The sequence below is a fragment of the Podarcis melisellensis genome (assembly GCF_964234715.1).
Source record: "Podarcis melisellensis genome assembly, chromosome: 6".
NCBI classification, from domain to species: domain Eukaryota; kingdom Metazoa; phylum Chordata; class Lepidosauria; order Squamata; family Lacertidae; genus Podarcis; species Podarcis melisellensis.
The window spans coordinates 18,325,657-18,344,588 of record NC_138538.1 but is presented as its reverse complement, the minus strand read 5'-3'; the positions used below and the strand labels follow the sequence as shown (position 1 = coordinate 18,344,588).

Sequence of the window (18,932 nt, the reverse complement as noted above, 5' to 3'; positions counted from 1 at the left end):
GCCTTGTCCTTAAAAAGAGAATTGCAGGAGTATTGTGCAAAAGTTGGATTGTGCATTGACTGCATTCCCATTGTTCCCCTACAGATCTGTCTGCTAAATGCATTTTCTACATTTCCCCGCCACAACAAACAACCCATTTAATACATCCTCCATTGTATCAGCAGCTGCACCAGCTAATCTGTTTTGCAAGCTGTAATTGTGTTCTTCCTCTGCTGCCCCAAGGAAACACTGAGGGTGCTTGTAGTTGTGGATGATTTAGCAGTACAGTGGTACCTTGGTTTACGAACTTAATCCGTTCCGAAGGTCCATTCTTAAACTGAAACCGTTCTTAAACCAAGGTGCGCTTTCCCTAATGAGGCCTCCCGCCGCCGGTGCCCTTCCACTATTCGGATTCTGTTCTTAGACCGAGGTAAAGTTCTCAAACCGGGACACTACTTCCAGTTTTGCAGAGTTTGTAAACCAAATCGTTCATAAACAGGACTGTTCTTAAACCGAGGTACCACAGTACTCAATCGTTGCTGTTCTGGGACGGTTGAGTGGTATGCAATTCACATATAAAATGGGTGATGTGGAGAGAGACCATTGGTCCAAATAGCTCAGGATGGCCTATGATGACAAGCAGTGATTCTTTGGGGAGATTCAAGGACTGAACCTGGGACCTTCTCCATGGACATCATGTACTCCACCGCTGAGTTATGGCTTTTCTCCACATGCATGGTCTGGGTTGCACCACTTACCCTACAGCCCAACTCCTGTGCTGTACATTTGCTTCGAACAATGCAGCACCAAGCTACTGTTGTTGTTGCTACTGCTGCTGCTATTACCGAAATACACACACATACATGAGATCTCATTTCTGGGCAACTGTTCAGCTGCTCCAAGCTAGCATCTCTAGCAAAACAGAAGTCCCTGCCTCTCTTACAATTTCCAATCAATGGTCCAGCTGTCAAGGGAAGAAAGAGATGAAGTCAGACTATTCAACGGCACCAAAATACCCCTTCCCCCCCAGCATCAGCCTGGCAGCGCTTTGCATAATTCTGTAACTGGATCCACACCAACGGGCTTGCACAGACTTCCACTGAAAGTTACACTGGACTCTTGTTTGTTTTTCCAGAAGTTGCCCGATATAGCTTTACCACGCCAGGATCAAAATCTTGGTCGCTGGCAGGCTTTCGCTCCCAAAGCACAACATTGCCTCTCGTTAATTAATCTAACTCAGGTCATGTTGGCTTCCCCTAACAAACGTGGTTTCCTTTGGCTGCTGCTTCTGTTCCCATCATCACTCACTCCCTTTTGTTCCTTGGGGGAATCTGGGTTCCCAGTGCTGCATGTGCGTAGAATTTAGACCCACGTCTTAAAATGCAACATACATGTAAATTCAGTCCATGCAGTGAAAGGATGACAATGAAGATCTCTCTCTCTCTCTCTCTCTCTCTCTCTCACACACACACACACACACACACACACACACACACAGCTGAGCTGCAAAGTAAGCAACAAATCTAAATGTTTGCCTTTAAAAAAAGAATTGAGAGGCACCCAGATCCTGCCATTTATTCCAAGCAAAGCTCCCATTCACATCCGGAAGAGAACTTCTCTAACTTCCAGACAAAATGCCTTTTTGAATGCTGTTAGCAATTGTGTAGATGGGCTTTAAAGGAGGAAACAGCATGTGCAGGGGGCCTGAACTGAATGGAGACTTTGGGCAGTGGCCAGGGGTGGGCAGGGAAGAGCTTTAACCTCCCTCCCACCCTGTTGCAGTCAAATCTGCTACCCCCATGCCCGCTATTTAAACCTGGGTGGGGGGAGCTCCCATTGGCAACTGCTATAAAAATGAAACATTTGCATGTGTCGTCTGAATAAGGTACTGAAGTTTAAATGGTCCTGGACCCCCATATTGTACCATCCAGCTGCCTTGATTCAGCAGCCATCCAATGTCAGGCTCTCAACAGAAAGCGAATGTGCTGATCTATATAGTGACCACAACCATTTTCACCACAAGTCAGCGCTTTGTTGCACATATTTGTATAGAATGTGTCATTTCCCCCAAGGGGACTCAGTTGTTCCAACTGTGCAATGAGGGAAATTCTAATGATCTCCAGAGCTCAACATGATCAATAGATTGGTGATCCGCTAACCTGGTTTGGCTGCAGGATAAAAGGTAAAGGAGCCCCGGACAGTTAAGTCCAAGGTGACTATGGGGTTGCGGCACTCATCCTGCTTTCAGGCCAAGGGAGCTAGTGTTTGTTCACAGACAGCTTTCTGGCTCATGTGGCCAACATGACTAAACCGCTTCTGGTGCAATGGGACACCGTGACGGAAGCCAGAGTGCACGGAAACACCGTTTACCTTCCCGCCACAGCAGTGCCTATTTATCTACTTGCACTGGCATGCTTTCGAACTGCTAGGTTGGCAGGAGCAGGGACTGAGCAATGGGAGCTCACCCCGTTGTGGGGATTCGAACCGCCGACCTTCCGATCGGCAAGCCCAAGAGGCTCAGTGGCAGGATATTCCCACAAGGCCTGCAAGCTGATTTGGTACGAAACAGAGAAAAGTCATTCCATCATTGCAATCATTAGAGCTGAAGTAAATAAACCACTTAATAATAAGGGTTTAAAAAAAAAAGACCTTGCATAACAAGCAATTAAAAGAAGACATTTGCAGGCTTGACCTTGTGGTTATTTCCTGACCCCGCTCCCATGACACCAGATGTGCAGGGAATAAATAAATTCCTGAGGCCTCTGTTTTATTGTCTGGTGTGGAAATCTTTGCAATATCAACTCAAGAAAGTTGCCATGGTGTGTGTTCTGCCGCTGGAAGAGTGCAATGGAAGGGGAAGGGGAAGGAGGGCATTGCCCTCTTGTTGACGTTCCAAAGAATGTTTTCGGGCCGCTTCTGTTGCACCCAGAAAATCAGTTCATATGCGCCCAGGACCATCATCTTCTGCCAAACTCAGACTTTGGCACCATGTCAGAAGTGCAGCAGCCAAGAAGAAGAGAAGGTCCACCGGACAAATGCCTGTCAGGTTCTATTAGGCTGGAAACAGGCAGCAGAACTGCTTCTTTTCTAAAAAGGTTGAAGAAAGTTTGAAACTGGGATCACAGCTTATGGTGCGTACACTCAGCCCGTTGTAACTCAAGAGCATCAGAAGCTGTCAGATGCTGAGTTGGATCATTGGCCTATCTAGTCTCTTCCTGATGATGGTGGACCACAGCTGCCACCACCCCGGCCATTCACCATGCTGCTTGGGAGTGATGGGAGCTGCAGTTTAACATCTGGAGGACACAGTGCTGGCTACACAGTTTAGAGCACAGACTCTCTACTGATTGGCTCTCCAGGGAGTTCCTCCATCCTTACGTGGAGATGTCAGGGACTGGACCTGGGATTTTCTGCATGCAAGCCTTGTACTCTACCACCTGGCATTGGCCCATCCCCTTAGGAAGGCTTCTGGAAAACTTCTGTTTAACCCACAAGTGTGTGTGTGTGTGCGCGCGCGCGCGCGTGTGCGTGTGCAGTAAGGTGACGCCACCTGTAAAAAATATTGCCTGTCATCAGCCTGATATAGTGTCAGCCCAGCTCTCCAGGCTGCTTCCCATTGGTGTCTTACAGTTGTGCTTCATGGATAATATAGTCAGCATCATAGGTACCATGCAGAAGAAGAAGAAGAGTTTGGACTTGATATCCCGCTTTATCACTACCCTAAGGAGTCTCAAAGCAGCTAACAATCTCCTTTCCCTTCCTCCCCAACAACAAACACTCTGTGAGGTGAGTGAGGCTGAGAGACTGCAGAGAAGTGTGACAGGCCCAAGATCACCCAGCAGCTGCATGTGGAGGAGCGGGGAAGCGAACCCGGTTCACCAGATTATGAGTCCACCGCTCTTAACTACTACACCACACTGGCTCTTGTTGCTGTTAAAGCTCAGCGCAATGAGCTTGCAAAGGAGTAGGTGCTGCAGTGCCTACTGAAGTCACCAACTGAAATATACTCGGGGTCCTATAGTGATTTCATGCTCTTTATTGCGGCTTGTAAAACAGTGATTCATTTGCCCCCCGAACCTCAGGCTTTTATATACATTATTTACACAATACGTCCTGTCTGATTGGCTGATTCTGCTTCCCTCCTGGAGCCTGATTGGTCTTTTCCTGCAGGCCAATCCGTTGTTGCATTCTAGGATCCTACCAGCCTAATAGGCTGATTAACTTCCTCCTGGAGCCTGATTGGTCTTTTCCTGCAAGCCAATCAGTTGTTGCATTCTAGGATCCTACTTGCCTATTGTTCTAGGATCCAAGCTTAGTACATAACACCAGCCTTGGGTCCTCCACCGTGAACCCCAAGACCTTCGCACTGATTCTTCGAACAAAAGCCAGCTAGAAGACCCCACACATTCTTGGCTTCTTTGCTTCTCCTTCCCTTCCCCTGTTCCTTTAGATCCCAGTGCTAGCCTAGGAGAAATTATGAGTGGGAAATTGGAGCTGAACCTAGGCATTTCTGAGGATCCCAGGGGCTACTTTTGGCACGCATGTGTGTCCACTCTGCTCTCTCTGTGTTACCTGTGTATGTGGAACATGTGAGCCTTACCATGAAGCTCTAATTCGGATTTTGGGGGGGATCAGATTTAAGGAAGTGCAGAAACATATTTACAACTGCTCCTAATTAAATAGAATCTGGCCTCCATTCAAATGCTTCTTTCCCTGCCAGGGAGGAGCTCGGAAGGAGACCTCCAAAGATGTATTGCTGAAATCCATCTGCAAAGTTCACTTGGCCCGGTCAGGCTGAGCTCAAGCCTCTAAGTATTTATCTTCCCTTGCCCTCCACTTGGGGTATGTGCACAGTCAGCTTCAGTGGGGTGGAACGAAACACTGAAATGAAATAGGGGCTAGTCAGTTAGAATCCTAGAACTGAATCATAGAATTCTAGAGTTGGAAGGGACCATCCGGGTCATCTAGTCCAGTGTTTCCCAACCTTGGGCCTCCAGCTGTTTTTAAACTACAATTCCCATCATCCCTGACCACTGTTCTTGCTAGCTAGGGATGATGGGAGTTGTAGGCCAAAAACATCTGGAGGCCCAAGGTTGGGAAACACTGAATTCCAACCCCCTGCAATGCAGAGGGTTCAATTTTCATTCATTCCACAACAATTCATGCACAGAACAATCAAGGAGCACTCCCATTTGGGGTGGCCACCCAGATGCCTGTGGGAAAACTAGAAGCAAGATTCAAGCACAACAGCATGACCCACGCCCTGTGATTTCCAGCAACTAGTATTCAGAAGTAATATTGTCTCCAACAGTGGAGGCAGTGCATAGCCATTATGCCTAATAGCCATCAATAACTCTCTCCTCCAGGAATTTGTCTTACTCCCTTTTAAAGCAATCTAGGCTGCTGGTCCTCACTGCCTCCTGTGGGAGTGGATTTCATAGTTACCTATGTGTACTGTGTGAATAATCACTTTCTTCGCAAAAGAAGTACTTTGTAAAACGGGGTTGCGGGTTCCTCGTGGTTTGATGCAAATGAAAAGCCAGTGGATGCTGCCGAATCGTTTCCACTTTGATCTTCCACCTGCACAAGTGGCAGAAACAAACCAGGAAGCCATGCTTAAGCTTGGATCCTCACCATGTCTGATCGTAGACTGTGGTTTGGTTTTTTTGCTTATAAATCAGGATATGACGCTGCAGAGCCCAGGACGTTCCTTGATTTTTTTTTAGGGAGTTGCATGCAGTGCTGGCCTTCAGCATTGGTGGCATACAGTGAAGGGAAAAAGTATTTGATCCCCTGCTAAATTTGCCCGCTCGCCCTCTGATGAAGAAATGACCAGTCCATAATTTTAATGGTAGGTTTACTGTAGCTGTGAGAGATTGAATAGCAATAGGAAAACCCCCAGAAACCCATAAGACAAAAGTCAGAGATTGATGTGCATTAATGGACAATTGTGGGGGTGCCTATTATGTGGCAGCAAGGGAAGCAAAAAAAAGAGAGAGGGGGGGCTGCCTCTTCTATTGCATCTGCAAGAAATCATTCAGTTGTGCTTTTCTGAGTTGCGCCTAGCCTCCTGAATTCAGCGACAGATCTCTGGAAACCTTGGCATAGATAGCTGTGAGTCAGTTTGCAAGACACTTGGAGGATAAAATCACTCCTGTCCTCTCAAGTCTTGTTACAGCTGATACAGCCACAGCACACAGCACTGTATCTCCCTCCCCTTCTCCTGTCATCTTCACTGTGTCAATTTTTAGACTGTAAGCCCCTTGGGACAGAGACCTGTCCTCTTGAATTTTGCAATGCACACATTGCTGACAATACTGATGATACAGTGAGATATATTCTCCCCTCTAGTAATTATTTACACTTTTGACTGCTTTCCTTTAACACTACCCCCTTTGACTGGTTGTTTCTGGGCTCTGCCAGTTCAAAAGTTTTGCAAGGAAAAAATGACTCATTAGCCTTTCTACCTCCTAAAACCATTTTAGGTGATGTTTTTCTTTTAGTTATGGGCTCAAATAATATTTACTTAAGTTCAGTAAACTACCTCTGTGCATGGTTGCCAGATGTCCAGGACTGACCTGGGCAGAACAGGAACTGCTTTGTCCAGAGTTGAGGGCTGCCTTCATCTTGGGCATGGAAGCAGCAAAAGTTATGCCTGATTACGTCTCATTGATGTCACTGGTCCCTAAGAGCTTAGAACAACCCCTCCCTGGATTGCAGCCATCAAGCACAGCAGGCATCGCCAGAGGGGAACAGGTAGACTTCCCCTCTCTCTCTCTCTCTCTCTCTCTCTCTCTCTCTCTCTCTCTCTCTCTCTCTCTCTCTCCCCCTCTCCCTCTCCCTCTCCCTCTCCCTCTCCCTCTCTCTCTTTCTCTTTCTCTCCGAAACACATGGGCACATGTGCATCTGTGTGTTAATCTTGGGCCACATAGAAAATGCATATACAGTGGTACCTCAGGTTACGGACGCTTCAGGTTACAGACTCCGGTAACCCAGAAATAGTACAAATAGTACTCTGGGTTAAGAATTTTGCTTCAGGATGAGAACAGAAATCGTGCTCTGGTGGCACGGCACCAGCGGGAGGCCCCATTAGCTAAAGTGGTACCTCAGGTTAAGAACAGTTTCAGGTTAAGAACGGGCCTCCAGAACAAATTAAGTTCTTAACCCGAGGTACTACTGTATTTTGAGCTCCTGGCAGATTTTGCCCAGAGGCTTTTCACAACAACATGGTAAGGGTTAAAGCTTATAAAATGTTAAGGAAATGGCAAGGACATTGCTGTTGTGCAAAAACATCAGAACTGGGTCGCCGTTACTATCAAAGTACTTAAATACCAGGGCTAATTAAGTTTCAGCTCTTAACTTTCACCGCAGTGTTAAATCTACTGGGAAAATAAACTCTGCGTTTAACCTCTGCTCCCAGGCATTTTTTCAGAGAGACCATTGACCTCAGTAGCAGTGTCATCCTAACAAGATACTTCGCTATGCAAACATTCCAAAACTATGATATTAAGAATCAGCATCCTCTATCCGTAAGACGATCCAATTGCTGGCACTGTAATGATGCCGTTGGTGCTATAATTAAATTGCATTTACTTATCTATGCTTTAGAAGCTGAGATGCCTATTATTTAAAAACTTGGGCACCGCAAAAGTCCTTATGGAGGTTCCTTGAATAGTGGTGTTTTATTTCATTTTTATTTCCATGCAAGCATCAACTTGTAAATGTCCAGCATTAAGTACATGCCATGTGAATACCAACAAAAGTGGGTGAGTTTTGTGAACACCTGGAAAGCGCTATAAAGTGTGGGTATCCTCAAATCTGGAACACAGATAAAGGAATGTGGGCAGTCATATTAGGCGACTGCCAATGTTCACCAGTGAATCTCTGAGTTTTCAGGCAATATTTCTCTCGGATTGTGTGCATTCCCATGTGAACGCTGATAAGCCACCAAATTTCTGACATTCACTGTAATGTATATGTGTCTGTTGAAAAATAAACACAAGTTCTAGTAATGTTTAAATTCCTAATCTGATATGAGGCAGAGCCTCAAAAACTGTCCCACAGAGCAAAATGTCTGGGGGTATGGGGATGCATTAAAGAAGACATCCCCAAATGGTTCCCTGGGATAGATGAACGTAATATTTCCTGGACATAAGAAGCTGCCTTATACTGAGCCAGACCATTAGTCCATTCACCTGTGTAGAACCTGTAGATTTGTAAATAAATGCAAATATTGCAAAATGCCAAAAGCCTCTAGTGAACTCAACCCAAAGAAGACCAAACCCACTGAGCTCTGCACCCCCTGGAATTTCTTAATGGAGAAGTGGAAGCACATAATAGTATTATCTCCTTCGGAGAATGAATCATGGCCCAAAGTTTGCAAAACATCTATTTTTAATTTGTTTTGTTGGGGTTATGTTTTCACTCCCTCAAGGGCTGGCATTGACTCGGATGGGATTTTCCAAAGTGCTGTGCTCCAAGGTCAATGAGGAGGACTTTGGAAATCTTTTCTGTCATCTTTTCCCTAAATCTGAAAGGCTGGCCGCCCCACTGGCACTGGCCTTTATTCCTTTAAAGTGGCAGCGCTGCAAAACTGTGAACAGCTGTGGGCTTGTCAGGAAGCAAGAGTCATCAGAAGGCACAGAGGTCTTCTTACTAGTGGTCTCCACAAGGGTGCACATGGCGTCCTTTTCACATCAGGAGATGGGGATTAGATAGATTGTTGTTGTTGCTGTTTAGTCATTCAGTCGTATCTGACTCTTTGTGACCCCATGGACCAGAAGCCAGGCACTGCTGTCTTCCACTGCCTCCCACAGTTTGGTCAAACTCATGCTGCTAGCTTCGAGAACACTGTCCAGCCATCTTGTCCTCTGTCTTCCCCTTCTCCTTTTGCCCTTCATCTTTCCCAACATCAGGGTCTTTTCCAGGGAGTCTTATCTTCCCATGAGGTGGCCAAAGTATTGGAGCCTCAGCTTCATGATCTGTCCTCAGGGCTGATTTCCTTCAAAATGAATAGGTTGGATCTTCTTGCAGTCTCCTCCACCACCATAATTCAAAAGCATCAATTCTTCAGCAATCAGCCTTCTTTATGGTCCAGCTCTCACTTCCATAAACCATGGCTTTAACTATACGGACCTTTGTTGGCAAGGTGATGTCTTTGTTTTTAAGATGCTGTCTAGGTTTGTCATTGCTTTAGATAGATAGATGATAGATAATCCCCCAAGAGATGGGGATTCTTTTTCAGCAGCAGAGCCGCATTCCCTTCTGGTCAAGCTTTCAGAGGCCACATGCGGAATCAAAGGAAATGTGGGTGGAGCAATGAATGTGAATTTGACCTTTGCACACACAGCAATCTCAAGCAAGACAAGTAAGAAATATTCGAGTAGAAAGACACGATCCAGCCAGACTAAAACACTCAAGGTTGAAAGGAGGGCCTATAGAGACGGGGTATGCCTTGTGGAAAGCTCCAAGGGCCGCCTAGAGAGACTACAGAGGGCCACAGGTTCTGAGGCTCTCCGCTCCAGTTTTACATCATACGGGCAAAAGAGATGTCATACAAAATATGGGCTCTTTCTTGATTGGAGAAAGTGGTGCAGGACGAGGAGAGGGAGGTAAACCATTACCTGCAGCACCGTTTTCCTATCTAAATTCCTCCCTGCCCCACATGCTAAACGACCACTATGAGTATGATATTGGTACCTCTCTTTAGCTTGGGAGCAGCGGGGGAAGAGAGAGCAATTTAGAACATCAAAATGGTGCTGGGGAAAAGATGGCGTATCCCCTCCTCCATCACTGCTGCTTCAACCATTTGCGGGGGGTTTTCTTCAGCTCATACAGTAAATAAAACGTCGGGGAGAGGGGTGACACCATTAAAAGCACTTATGCACAGAACCACCCCACATTTCTGATTTGCAATTTCTGTACAAAACTAAAAAAACAACAACTGAGAGCAGCACTTGAGAAAAGAAAATGAGGTCATGATGAGCAATGCTGTCACAGTTTGCCAAAGCGGAGAAATCTTTCTTTGCCAAAGCGGAGAAAATTTGTTTTCCTTATGTCCTGCGCTACTTGTCAACAAGGCTGACAAACAAGCAAAGAAGAAAGGATAGGTATGGTAATGGACTATGGAACTGGCAAAGGATAGGTATGGTAATGAAACTGGCAAAATTAACAACAAAATCAAGAGACTCTAATGGTGAATGTTTCATGAAAGAATGGAAGCCTTTTTCAGGACTAGTTAAAGCAATATTATAGTACGAAGGACTTTCAAACAGGATTTGAGTTATGAGCAACAGAAGTAATTAGATTATAATGCTGTGGTTATGATTTAATAGATAGAAGATAGGGTGTGGCAGAAGGGAAGAGACAACAACCCCATGGAAGACAGGGTGGGAAGTTGATAAAAATAAGAGAAAAGACGAAATTGTGTTTTGATTGCAAATGTTAAAATTTTTGAAACTTGATAAAATATAATTGGGGGGGGGGAAGAAGAGGCAGGTGGAGAAAGGTCTAGGCATCTCTTTCCCCCATGGCTTCTTCCTTTCACATCATTCCCTCTCAACCCTGCTTCTCTGGGAGGGAAAATGCCATCTGGGGAAACTTGCACACAACTGCATGTAACATGTAGTTCAGCCCTAAGCCCTAAGGGCATATGGAAAACAGGCTCCCTGGGAGAGAAAGACGGGTACACAGTATATTAAATACAGACGGCCTAAAAAGCTTGGAAACCACTGTGCTGGCATTGCGCAAGATGCTTCAACAGCCTTCTGTTACAAATAAGCGAATGGCACAGTTACACAACTCCACAGTGTGAAGCAACCAATTTATCAGCAGCCGTCAGCAGCCATCAAGTCATGGAAAGAAACATGCTTGTTGGCTGGCCATGGACTGCATTACTATATTACAGTGTTACCTTAGTTCTTGAATGGCTTAGTTGTCGAATAAATAGGCTCCCAAACACTGCAAACCCAGAAGTAAGTGTTCTGGCTTGCAAACGTTTTTCAGAAGCCGAACATCCGACACAGCTTCCGCTTGAGTGCAGGAACCTTCTGTATTAACCAGGCACCGAAAATGTGAGTGCATATTTGCATCCCACCAATGTACACTGCTCACCAAACTGGACAAACCCAAATTATTAATCATGGGTTCCTCTCTGTGTACTCATCTGTGCAAGTTAAGCAAGCAGACTTCTAGGAAATGTGTTGGTTAGCATCATGTATTTTGAACCTAAGGTCTGGGTTTTCACCGAAATTTGGCTTCTTGGTCAGGGCTGATGTGGTTAAGACAAATACTAAGCAGAAAGTGAAGGATGTGAAGGCAGATAGAAGAGCACTACATGGGAGAGCACTACACATAATCAAAAAGGAGGAAACGCATCACCAAACAAGGGAGCGAAAGAGGACATTGATGTGGATAATATTTACAAATGCATAGATATGTATAAATGTAAATTTAGAAGAGATTGCTATAATTTAAATAGAAAAACCACCATAATGGGAAAGGCTGTGGCCAGTTGGCCTGGGTGCCTTCTCAGTCTGCTCTCCAGGTGTTTGCTATTAGGGACACGGATGGCGCTGTGGTCTAAACCACTGAGCCTCTTGGGCTTGCCGATCAGAAGATGGGCGGATCAAATCCCTGCAACGAGGTGAGCTCCCATTGCTCTGTCCCAGCTCCTACCAATCTAGCAGTTTGAAAGCATGCCAGTGCAAGTAGTTAAATAGGCACCGCTGTGGCGGAAAGGTAAACGGCATTTCCATGCACTCTGGCTTCTGTCATGGTGTCCTGTTGCACCAGAAGCGGTTTAGTCCTGCTGGCCACATGACCCGGAAAGCTGTCTGTGGACAAACGCCGGCTCCCTCAGCCTGAAAGCAAGATGAGCGCCACAACCCCATAGCCACCTTTGACTGGACTTAACCGTCCAGGGGTTCTTTACCTTTACCTTCACTATTGAAGGACCCCTTCCTGCAATCCCTCCTTAGGATTCTTTACCTTTAAACCACACGTGGACTGAACGAACCCTTCAAATAAAGAAAGTAGGGTGTACAGTCACCCTGTCTCTGGGGCACTATCCATGGCCCTTAAAACATCAGCTAAACAACACACATGTACTTTTAACCAAAGTAAACACACCATTTTCAGCCATGTGGCATCTCACACCCATTTGTACAGTTTTACCTTGGAATCATAGAGACTAGAAACTTGTGGCTTTTAAAATATGAGTAGTCCAGATTCCCAGGAATTTGTGTTTCTGATGCCTGCGGATCACCAATGCAGACAATTACAGAAAGACAGAATCAACACATCCTCGACCATATGTTAAACAAGAGGATTGTTTTACTGCACAATAAAAAGGGCAGCTGTTACTCATTGGTTGTGAGGGGTCTGGGTTTCTTTCCCCAGATTGCTTCAGTTGTGAGGAAATCATGTTTTCCCAGCACAGAAACTGCAGAATTTCAATCACTTGGGGGATGTTTTTTTTTGGGGGGGGGGTTCTTCTAATCCCAGTTTGCACATTCATTGCAGTTTGGGGTGCTTTGTGGGACATGATCGTTGAGCATTTTTGTCACCTTCTGGATAATAATAAGAATAGCTTATTGTTTATATTCCACCCATCTGACTGGGTTGCCCCAGGCACTCGGAGTTGCTTCCAATAAATTAAAACAAATTTTAGGGACCAAGACTGTAATGAAGACTTTTCTATCTTCACCTGGAGACAGACCATGTGTGTATCTTCCAGGGAAACAGGCTAGGGCCTTGTGACACCACTGGGGGCAAGATACACACTCCTACTCCCCTGCCCCTCCATGGTTGCTGCGGAAAGGGAATTCCATTAAAGGAATCCTGGGGCTTGCCATCTTTTCGTCCAATCCCTGGAATGGGACTAGGGCTGGCAAGCCTTTGGGGAGCAGGCGGGTGAGAGTTGAGGGTCTGTGACTCAGCTCCAATTCTTCCCCAACTTGTTTTCCCCTGCACTGTCTTTCGGTGGTGCCCGGAAGTCAGTTCTGTCCCCAGGCGGGGGGACAGATAGTCTTAACCAATGCCTAAACAACCACTCACGGTTTGTATTTTAATAAAGTTGTGGCCAAAATCATGCCAAAAATCTTAAACAAAAATTACGTGTCCGTTGTGAGTTATTTTGGGGGGTGGATTGGGGACCTCGACACGCAATTAAGGAAAAAATGGTGAGCATCTGCAGTACTGCCCATCTCTCCCTGATATTTTGTGAGTCCCTTTTTCCAGGCTGTGCATTTTGCCTCCCTGGTTGCGGAAAACCTCTCTGCCCCATTACTTCTTCTTCTTTTTTAAGCAGCAAACAAGCTATTCTCCAACAGAAAGTCTGTCCTCTCCACCTTAACACCACCACCACGGAATCTTGCACTGTTTGAACTGGATACATGCTAATACAATGCTTTTTTTCTAAAGGAAAAATCTTGGCTTTTGTCTTCTCGAAAGGCTTTGACTACACCCTCGTCCTCTTTAGCCATCATGTAAGGATTTTACATTTTACAGCTGGGGAACTGCATGACTAGGATGTCCAGGAGACAGATCAAATTAAGGAAACAGAAATAACAGTGCTCCTCATGTGAAGCACAGGAGGATTATTAACTGTAAATCTGGCAGCTGTAGAATACACACAGACAGACACGCTCACAGAGGAGGAACGCAGGCAGCAGAGGCTGGTCCACTAGGGTGATTGGCAAGCTGCTCTGCCAATCTTAGTTGCCCCCCACTTGCCTGCCTTCTTACTTGCAACCAGTACAAGGAGTGTCAGCTTTCTCCCTCCTTCATCTTAGCACAGAATACCAGGGAAGAGGATGGGGACCAAACAGGAATTAGATGGTTCTGCTTGTCATAGGCACCACCTTCCCTTGGGAATGAATTGGGAACCATTGAAGAAAGGGCCTGGATAGTGTTATGTACTGAAGTTCTCACCCTGGGCCAGCAGGGGGATACTGTAGATAGTTCTCACTCAGGTCCACATATGCAAATAAGGGATTGAAAGTGACGTTCAGTGATAGTTACAGAAAGTTGTTACAGTTGCGTTGTATTGGAGCTCTATATAAGCAGGCTAGCTGAACTCTTCAGTTCAGTTCTGTTATGGCCTGTGAATAAACAAGAGCTGTTTGAAGAATCACTGTGTCGTCTGATATGTTCACCCACAACTTAACAGATAGCTCAGTTGGTTAGAGCTTGGTGCTGGTAACACCAAGGTGGCAGGGTTGATCCCTGTATGGGACAGCTGCCTATTCCTGCATTGCAGGGGGTTGGACTAGATGATCCTCAGGGTCCCTTCCAAGTTCCAACTCTACAATTCTACAAATAAGGAACTTTTTTAACAGAACAGGAGCAATGTCATCATCTGCCAGAGCACTGCAGCCCAGGGTGGTATGCATGGGTGGAGGGCACCCCACTTTGTAAGAAGACTAGGCTCAGATACTTAAGGACTCAGCTACATTCGTTTTTTAAAAGAATTTATAAATGCATTCTAACACTGTGGCACTAGATGGCGCTGTAGAGCTGAACCCGGAACATTGTGAAATTTTCCATTGTGAGCTTTAAAACATTTTTTCATAGCGTTCTCTGAGCGTTTTTTTTATAACTGTGTAGATGCAGCCTCAGTGAACTTTGTGGCTGGTCAGGGAGGTTGAAATATACTCCGAGTCAAGAGTGGATTTCATGCTCTTTATTCAGCTCATAGTGGTGAGGAGGAATGGAAGTTCCCCCAGAATGTCTGCTTTATATACATTATTTACACAATGGGCCCCACATGATTGGCTAATTCTAGGATTCACCTACAGGCCAATCAGGTTGCGAATTCACTTCCACCTGGAGCTGGATTGGGTGGCTCCTATGGACCAATCAGACTGCTGCATTGTGAATCCTATTGTTCTAGGACCAATCAGACTGCTGCATTCTGAATCCTATTGTTCCAGGACGAATCAGACTGCTGCCTTTTGGATCCTATTCAGTACATATCCTCAGTATATAACAGAGGAGAACCCAGGTTTCCACAGCCAAGTGCAACACACTAACTTTTGCAACATCCTTTGCCAGCTCACCACCTTAGAATTGTCTGCTGGTCCTAATAAATCGTGCACCATGCTATGCAGTGCTACTGATGCTCTCTCTCTCTCTCTCTCTCTCTCTCTCTCTCTCTCTGTGCGTGCGTTGTGTGTGTGTGTGTGTGTGTGTGGATAGGCAGAGAGAAGCAGCTTGCCAGGTGAGGCAGAGGCACTATGCTAGTCACCCAGCAGGTGAGCTGCTTTTGCTTACTGGGCGGGGCAGGGGAGGGTTGGTACAGTTCTAATGGCACTGGTTGAACCAGTCCTGCCCTTCTGCCACTGCATTTGCACCACAACATTAAAGGAACCAATCAGCGAGCAGGAAAGGGGTTTGGGGATATTGGGGAAGAGAGAGAACTTTTTTGTTTCTTCTCTGAACTCCCAACTTAGCTTCATCTCGTTTTTTTACACAAGCAGTTTTTTCTTATGTCTTTTTGTGCTGTAAGATATATCTTGCTTGGAACACACAAAGAAAAAAAACCTCTGTTTTTAGATTCTGCTATTTCTGCTTGTAATAATTTTCCACTGGGTTAGGCTTTCCTGTACTGAGTTTTCCAGATATTGAGCTGTGCAGCATTGATTTAATTTTTGTTCCTTGTTTTGGGAGGATTTTATCCGCACTGTATCCGCACTGTTCCTTGAGATTTTACACACAAACTAGTTGTTGTTGTTTTCCTGAGCTTCGGGCTATGGACAACTTTGAATATAGATTACTTTAGTTCTCAGGTTAGGTTTACTATTTGATTTGATTTTTACTAATTTTCTGTTGGATTTCCCTGGATTCTGTTTCCTGGACACCTGGTTGATATGTAGAAACATGCACCTAAGGAGCCTGCTTCCTGGAATTTGGCTTTCAATTGGTAGCTATGTCCTTCTCTTAAACTAAAAGGCAGACCGTATATTTTGCTCTATAGGACACACTTTTTCGCCTCCAAAAATGAAGGGGAAATGTGTGTGCATCCTATGGAGCAAATGCAGGCTTTCGCTGAAGCCTGGAGAGTGAGAGGGGTCAGTGTGCTCCGACCCTTCTCACTCTCCAGGCTTCAGGAAGCTATCCGCAAGCCTTCAGAGCGCGGCGGGAGTTCACACGGGCTTCCAAGGCTTGCAGATAGCAGCCATGCAGCTCGAAGCCCGGAGAGCGTGGCGCTACGCACGCTGGGCTTTGGGCAGCTATCTGCAAGCCTTCGGAGCCCGGCGGGAGTTCCTGCCGGGCTTCCAAGGCTTGCGAATAGCAGCCTGAAGCCGGAAGCCCAGGCTGTACTCGCGCTGCACTCCCTGGGCTTCAGGCAGCTATCCGCAATCTGCGGACATATCCGCAGAAGCTATGTCTTGGCTTCTGCCGAAGCCGTGCGCAGCCTCTCCCAGCTGGAGAGGATGTGTGTGGCTAAAGAGGAAGCCAAGACAGCCAGCGGGATGGATCCCGCTCGCTGTCTTGGCTTCTTTGCTCTTTGGGGCTGGGGGGGAGGGAAATATTTTTTTTCCTTTATCCCCCCCCAAAAAAAACTAGGTGCGCCCTATGGTCCAGTGCGCCCTATGAAGCAAAAAATACAGTATTTCACACTATGCATGCAATAGTCACTTTGTATTTGGCATTTCCCAAAATCCATTTGTGCACAATGTGCTGTTGCTTCCTCTTTGATATTATTCTGCTTATATCTTTTTTTACAAACTGAAATGCATTCACTGGTCTTCTGCTGATGCATTTAAAATAAATATTTTCAAACAGAGTATGGCCTCTGGAGTCTTGTTTGGTCACCACCCTCTTGCCCACTGGGACAAATTAAGAACCTGACTTCCATCTAGCAGCTAGCCCACCCACCAAACAAGTTAGACAACTTCTCCAGGTTTTCAGCCCATAAAGGGTGGTGCCTTCAACACAGAGGGAAACAGAGCAAACAATAGAAAACGCACATCAAAAACTGATTAGCAAAATAGAAAGCATGCATATTTCTTTTTAAAAGACTGTAAAAAAAAAAACCCAGACCCTAGACTGAAAGTCTATGCCTCACCCACAAAATTCAATTAAAGCATCACCCAGCACTCAGCAAACCAAGCTGCAGCACAACTAACAAGTTATATATAACCAGAGCCGTGTGCATTCTACAAATCTACAATGCGTGGATTCAAGACTTCTAAATTCTTTCATGTGCATTCTTGGTTGCAAGGAAATTTATACTCTTAAAATTAATATTGCCAACATTCTTGGCAGAGCTTGCCACAGGCTCCTATACATGTGTGGTTTGCACACATATTTGGCTCTGTCCCTGTCACAGGCATTGGAACCCAAAGACAGGCAGAAGCTTTGGTGCATGCACAAAACTTTGCACAGTCTCCCTGAGTTCATCCCTGAGCATGCAGGAGCCCTGTGTGTACCACAGCTGGATTAGGGTATAAATAACATCCTTGCTGAACAAGGAAATTTCCAAGGTTGTTCTGAAGATCCTTAGGAAACAGTCTTCCTGAGGCAGAGCAGTCTTGCTGCCGATAAATCCACAAACCACAAACAATGAAGCAGCCTCCAGTAGAGACTGGATGTGAAAATTAATTAGATGGTTTCTCCCAGAGCCTCGAAGGCTGAGACCAAAGACTGGAGTGGTCATTTCATGTACCTTTGGGCTAACCCTTGTAGCCAAGCCAGCTTCTCCAGATATACTGATCCCTTCCTTCCACAATACTTCCTTGAATATTTCAGAGTTTAAACATTTTGCTATAAGAATAAAAATCCAGGGAGTTTGGACATCGAGGCAAGAGGGAGATGAGGATTCGAGGAAGGGGTTTCTTGGTCTGTAAGGGCTATTGATGCTGCAGCAATGCCTGCCGTCTTCCTTACATATCGCCCAAAGGTGGCTCTTGCCATCATCTTCCTCCTCCTCCATCTCTTGCCTTTGTAGAAGTTTGCAGGGAGGAGAATGGGGACCAAACCTGAAATAGCTGGTGCCTTCATTATACACCTATAAGTGCCAGGTGAAAACGTTCCTCTTGAACCTGGCCTTGGGCTGATTGATATCCGATGCCCTTTTAAATGTGTTGTGGAAGGGGGGGCAGACGATTGGATTGCCTTTGTTTTTGTTGTGTATTTTGTGCTTTGTGTATTGCAATTTTATGTTGTGAACTGCCCCGGGTTCTATGGGTATAAGGAAGTATAACAACAAAAACAACAACAACAACAACAACAACAACAACAACAACAAGTTGGTTCCACCTGTCATTGGCTTCTGCTTCACCAACTGTTGCCCTCTCTACTTTCTGCCCTACCAGTTCCAGTGGGCACCAGTCTCCATTGGTGTCCACTAGCTACCTTCCTTATATAATAATAATTTATTATTTATACCCCACCCATCTGGCTGCGTTTCCCCAGCCACTCTGGGTGGCTTCCAACAGAATATTAAAATACAATAACCTATTAAACATTAAAAGCTTCCCTAAACAGGGCTGCCTTCAGATGTCTTCTAAAAGTCTGGTGGTTGTTTTTCTCTTTGACATCTGGTGGGAGGGTGTTCCACAGGGCAGGTGCCACCACCGAGAAGGCCCTCTGCCTGGTTCCCTGTAACTTGGCTTCTTGCAGTGCGGGAACCGCCAGAAGGCCCTCAGTGCTGGACCTCAGTGTCCTGGCAGAACGATGGGGATGGAGATGCTCCTTCAGGTATACTGGGCTGAGGCCATTTAGGGCTTTAATCAGCACCAACACTTTGAATTGTGCTTGGAAACGTACTGGGAGCTAGTGTAGGTCTTTCAAGACCAGTGTTATGTGGTCTCAGCGGCCTCTCCCAGTCACCAGTCTAGCTGCTGCATTCTGGATTAGTTATAGTTTCCGGGTCACCCTCAAAGGTAGCCCCACATAGAGCGCATTGCAGTAGTCCAAGCAAGAGATAACTAAAGCATGCACCACTC

At 45.7% G+C, this 18,932-nt stretch overlaps 1 protein-coding gene across 3 annotated transcripts in view; it reads right to left on the bottom strand.

Moving 5' to 3' along the window:
- RIPOR3 (RIPOR family member 3) overlaps positions 1-18,932 on the bottom strand; it is a 100,330-nt gene that overhangs the window by 54,665 nt on the left and 26,733 nt on the right. The window contains exon 1 of one of the 3 annotated variants that reach the window (XM_081916730.1): positions 9,679-9,696. The exons of the other annotated variants lie outside the window; for them this stretch is intronic. The gene's annotated coding sequence lies outside the window, so the exon portion shown is untranslated. Of the gene's footprint in view, positions 1-9,678; positions 9,697-18,932 lie in introns of those variants that run through there. 3 annotated transcript variants of the gene reach the window in all.